The following is a 6,472-nucleotide window of genomic DNA, read 5'->3' on the forward strand; positions in this document are numbered from 1 at the left end:
ATCCTTCAAAACTTCCATGCTTCCTGAGATTCGCCAACACTACACCTGATTTTCTCCCCTCGCGCAAGCATGTATCTGACTCATACACTGTTCACTTTCCAGACATTTCGTTATTATTATTTTAAGTGATATTTGGGTTTACTTGTCATGCATGAAGAATTATCTTGAAAGTTTATTCTATTTGCATTTATTGGTATCTGATTGTTTGATACAGTTAACCAAATTCATTTAACACCTCGTACTTTATAGATATCTTCCTGGAATTATTAATTCCTTTTACTTCTTGATATCTATATGAAGGCTGATCACACAGAGTAAAGCCACTTGGCACAGATTGACTTTGTACTCTGCTGTGCAAGTGCACTAAGTTTTAATGTTCTAACTCACATCCACTGTTTACAACAGTGCTTCAAAGGAACATGTGTAGTGTGTGATCATCACATTGACCAGGACAGAGAAAACTGAGCTGAGAATCTGCATCAAATTTTGCGAAAAGCTTGGCGATACCTGCTCAGAGGCCAATGCAAAGTTTTCAAAAAGTTTTCATCGTCCTCAACACAATCAAGATCTTGTACAACTGAAACCCGAGTGTCTTTTTGGTCAGCTGAAAACAGTTTTGACACGCATCTCATACCCAAATCTTCAGTGAAAATGGACTGAACTGAGCTGTAACTAATCTGCACATCCTCTGATAACTCATAGATGGTGATTTGTCAACTTCCCTTCACAGCTGCATGCACATCTGCAATGTTTTTCTCAGTTCTGCTGGTTGCAAGTCTCCTAGAACGTTCATAAATATCAACATATTTTTAGCCATCTTGGAAACGTCTGAACCACTTGTACACTTGTGGGCAGCTCATATGCTCCTCTCCATACACTTTCTGCAACTTTGTGTAGGCCTCTGAGCAGGTGTCGCCATGACAACTTTCTCTGTCATGGTCAATGTGGCGATCACATACTACATACCTTCCTTCCTTCCAAGCAGTGCCATAAGAAGCAGTAGTGAGCTAAAACATCAAAACTTAATGCGCATGCACAGCAGAGTTCAAGGTCAATTTGTGCCAAGCAGCTTTAGCTTCGTTGCTATGGCAACAGTCCGGATACTTATTGATCAGCCCGCACACATGCGCATGTGTGTGTGTGTGTGTGTGTGTGTGTGCACACACATACACACACACACACACACTGTTTCCCAGAGGATATTAACACACATTACTGATAGCATATATAATAATAATACTACAGTTGGATCCAAAGAAAAGATATCTAATGATGGCATGACAGTACTAATGATGGTTATTTCATATGTAATTACATTGCTACAGATTCTGGAAGATATAGTCAATTGTAATATTTAATATAGGACTGTTGCTTGATCAAACATGAAAAGATGAAAGGCAAAGTTAACTATGGTGAGATTCAAGTTTGGAACATAAAGGCAGAAGGCCATTATGAAACTTAGATGGAAGAGGACAGAGTACATAGTACTTGACTCTCTCTCTTTTTTACTCTTTTACTTGTTTCAGTCATTTGACTGCGGCCATGCTGGAGCACTGCCTTTAATCGAGCAACTCGACCCCGCGACTTATTCTTTTGTAAGCCCAGTTAAGTACTGGGCTTAAGTACTTCTATCGGTATCTTTTGCTGAACCGCTAAGTAATGGGGACATAAACACACGAGGCTATAGTAGAAGACACTTGCCCAAGGTGCCACGCAGTGGGACTGAACCCGGAACCATGTGGTTGGTAAACAAGCTACTTACCACACAGCCACTCCTGCCTGGTAACTTACCTGACTGGTAACTTTGTCTTATAAACACAGATGAGATTGAAACAGAGATCATAAATGGTCATAACTAAATTAGCACATGACCAATTTTGCCAATCTACTGCCCTTCCTTCATTCATTTTTACATCAGATTTTTTCTGATAGCATGGGTTAGACAAATATGATGTTGAGGCATTGTTTTACAAATAGATATTCTTCCTGATACTAATCTTCAGTTGTTTTGTATTCCACATGGCTTAAGAAGTACAAGGCAAAGGAACTGTTTATTGACAGAGGTGTAGGAGTGGCTGTGTGGTAAGTAGCTTGCTTACCAACCACATGGTTCCGGGTTCAGTCCTTGGGCAAGTGTCTTCTGCTATAGCCTCGAGTCGACCAAAGACTTGTGAGTGGATTTGGTATACGGAAACTGAAAGAAGCCCATCATATATGTGTGTGTGTGTGTGTGTGTGTGTGTGTGTGTGTGTGTGTATGTATGCTTGTGTGTCTGTGTTTGTCCCCCCAACATCGCTTGACAACCGATGCTGGTGTGTTTAAATCCTCGTAACTTAGCAAAAGAGACCGATAGAATAAGTACTAGGCTTACAAAGAATAAGCCCTGGGGTTGATTTGCTTGACTAAAGGCGGTACTCCAGCATGGCTACAGTCAAACGAGTGAAACAAGTAAAAGAGAGAGAAAAGAAAGAGAGAGGTACCAACAACAATGCCATCCGATTATGATTTTCATATAAGAAAGCACAGATGTAAAACAGAAGCACAATTTTACACACACACACACACACACACAATGGGTTTCTTTTTAATTTCCATCTGCCAAATTCACCCAGGGCTACAGTTGAATATACCTGCCTCAGGTGCCATACAGTAAGATTCAACCTGAAACCACATGGTTGAGAAATGATACAACCATACCTGTAACTATTCATTTATGTTAACAAAGGCAAGAACTGAAGATAGACATTACTAAACAACTGAACAATAGTATCATAACTTCAGTGAAGCTTTTTTTTTTAACAGGTATACATATTCACAAACATACATACTCAGTAATAACCTGAAGTCAAAACACAAAGTTTTAAAACTAAAAGCTATTCCTTAGATAACTAATATTCTTTTCTACTCTAGGCATAAGGCCCGAAATTTTGGGGGAGGGAGCCAGTTGATTACATCAATCCCAGTACACAACTGGTACTTAATTTATCGACCCCGAAAGGATGAAAAGTAAAGTCGACCTCAGCGGAATTTGAACTCAGAACTTAAAGACAGATGAAATACCGCTAAGCATTTCGCCCGGCATGCTAACGTTTCTGCCAGCTCACAAAATAACCAATATTAAAATATTGACTCGAATCAACAGTCAATATAAATAGACAATATTATGCTATTTCCATTATAGTATGATATTTTATATCACACTACAATATTATACTATTTCTATTCAGACAGTAAGGTGAATAGTTAAGTTAGTGTTAACGTTGTTAATGTAGCTGAAAAGCAAAAATCCAGTTAAAAAGTACAAATATGGGCTGAAAAGTTCATAGAGTGACTCTGAAGGAGTGATGGAATCTTGCATGCATTCATTTCAGCTCTCTTATATATAACATCACTTCTTTCCAGGTAAACTGACACCTGACTGTTCAAAGAAGACTTCAAAAGTAACTAGTAGCAACTTCTCTTGAAAATGGACAAAATATGGCATCATAGTGTTATCAAGTACCAGCGGGAAAAGGGTTTGGCCCCCAAGGACATTCATGCTGACATGCCATTTTTATCAACAGTGCAAAAGTGGGTAGCTGAATTTAGGAGGGGAAGGGAGAGTTTTACAGATGATCCAAGATCTGGACGACCTGCAGCTTCCACCACCGAGGATAGCAATGAATGTGTTCACCTCATATTTGATGAAGAAATACTGGAGGTATGGTTCAGTCTTGATAATTAACAAGTCTTATGATATTGGACATAAGTGGCTGTGTGGTAAGTAGCTTGCTTACCAACCACATGGTCCTGGGTTCAGACCCACTGCGTGGCACCTTGGGCAAGTGTCTTCTACTACAGCCTCGGGCTGACCAAAGCCTTGTGAGTGGATTTGGTAGACGGAAACTGGAAAAAGCCCATCATGTGTGTGTGTGTGTTTATGTCCCCGTAACTTAGTAAAAGAGACCGATAGAATAAGTACTAGGCTTACAAAGAACATGTCCTGGGGTCGATTTGCTAGACTAAAGGCGGTGCTCCAGCATGGCCACAGTCAAATGACTGTAACAAGTAAAAGAGTAAAGAGAGTGATTTAAGAAAATTATCACTGATGTTAGTCACTGAAGGAGTAATATGAATAATCCTATTAGGTAGGGTAGATAAGAGTGTAAATCAGGAAACCTAATCAAGCAATGATCAACCTGAGACACTATATTCAAGAATGGTGTGATTTTTTATGTAAGTCAGTTTATTGTGACTTTTGAACTCTAAACAATGAACATGATTTTAAAAAAATCTCTAGAGCTTCCCCTTTTAGTAAGATATTTTTGCTCATTAGACTTGTCATTAGTAAGTTATGAATTATTGAAGTGTATTTAAGAGTACATCAACACACATATGTGGGTGATATACTGACACATATGAGTCACTAATGGGTTTTAAAATAATTTCACAGTCATCAATTTTTTTTATTTAAAAAAATTTTTTTTTAGATGATTTAAAACTGTAGAATGGTGCACAGAAACATCTTCAAATTTAAATGAACAATATCCAGTCCATAATTTCTTAGTTTTGAAACTACATCACACATTATAAATTGTAAATACATTATATCAATTTTCAGTCTGTAACATGAATCAGCTAATTATGTAAAATTAAATATTTGCACAGTCAGTACTTTGGGAAGTACCCTCTACTGTAGCCCTGGGCCAACCAAAGCCTTATGAGTAGATTTAGTAGACAGAAACCTACAGCAGCTCATTATTTATATATATATATATATATATAGTATAGTATAGTGTTCAGTGAAGGAAAGGCCACAAAAAAAGTAATCCGTTTGGTGTATTTAATGAATATAGTATAAATTTTTATAAGTTACTAATAGTTTCATATGATGAAAACAACATGGACAGAATTTTATAACACATCTGGTGCCTTCATGCAATTTTCAGGCAGTGCTCGCATGGCGTGTGTGTGCATGTGTGCCTGTGCATGTGTCCTTCCACTGCTTGGCAATCAATGTTGGTTTGTTTACATCCTTTTAACTTAGCAGTTCAGCAAAAGAACGCGATAGAATAAGTAACAGACTTAAAAAGGGGTAAGTACTAGTTGCAATTTGTTTGACTAAAACCCTTCAAGGTGTTGTCCCAACATGACTGAAGTACAATGACTCAAACAAGTAAAAGAGAAAGGATAGACAGTTGGGTACAATGACTCAAACAAGTAAAAGAGAAAGGATAGACAGTTGGATGCAATATCTTACTGTCAGGCATTAATCCTAACATAAAACACTCACCCCCAAAATGGAAGAAATACTTCTCAATTATAGAATAAAAAGAACAGTCTTTGAATAGAGAATTTAAAATGGATGATTAAGAGATGAAAAGGTGGAAAATATTTGATAATTTTTCAAATGGATTTGATAAATCTACAAGACAAAAGAAAATGCTAAATGCTGTTGAGTTTAATGCATTCGAGCTTTGGCGTTGGAGAAGACTTTTACGGATTCCATGGACAGCGAGGCTCACCAATGGAGTTCTTAACCAGATCAAGCCGAATCTGTCACAAGAAGCTAGGATCACCAAGCATAGATTGGCATATTTTGGTCATCTTATGCAGAGAAAATCCCTCGAGAAGGACATCATGCTCGGAATGGTCAGTGGCAAGAGAGGAAGAGGCAGATCAAGAACCTGCTGGCTTGACACCATCAAGAGTGACACGGGAATGGCCATAGCCAATCTGAAAGAAGCGACCTAGGATAGAACTGGCAGGAGAACACTGATCCATCGAGTAACTGAGAGTCGACTTCGACTGAGTGGATAGATAGATAGATAGATTAAAAAAACAATGGCTGATATACATAAAGGAAACAAGTGTTTCAGTGGGTATGTAGAGATGATACACCGGGGGTGAAAAACTGGCAGGGGTTCATGATGAACAGTAAAACTTAGGAGAAAGTGACAGAGATTGACTTGAGAACTAAATCCCACAAATGAGATAAAATTAAGACATATCAATATATGTTGGATTGTAAGAATAAAATAGATGAAATATTGAAACTTAGGATTTAAATTTTTTTAAAGTAGCAATTGACTTTTTGTCATGAATTTACTCTTACTGTCATGGAATATAGAATGTTATTTGATATAAGGACATTATAATAGAGATTAATAATCATGAACTTGTGAAGGCTGATCTCAAAATGCTGAGCCTTACAAAAGAGATGATAATGGATTGAGACAATTGGTGGCTTGTGCTCAAAAATACCTGTTCATAACAGCAGATATGAGGTCCTAAAACCATTTTGTCTATGCTTATATTTGCTAGGCACTGTCCCTTCACTCATACTGCCCTGTCAAACATTCCCCACATTTCATCTCCATACCCAACCATCCCCTTACCCCACATGCTGGGTACTTTCCTACTCACATATTACCTCCACAAGCATCCCCAACATTCCAATCACCCTGCACTTTAACACACATTACATCCCCTA

This window comes from Octopus sinensis, linkage group LG10, assembly GCF_006345805.1.
Source record: "Octopus sinensis linkage group LG10, ASM634580v1, whole genome shotgun sequence".
NCBI lineage: Eukaryota > Metazoa > Mollusca > Cephalopoda > Octopoda > Octopodidae > Octopus > Octopus sinensis.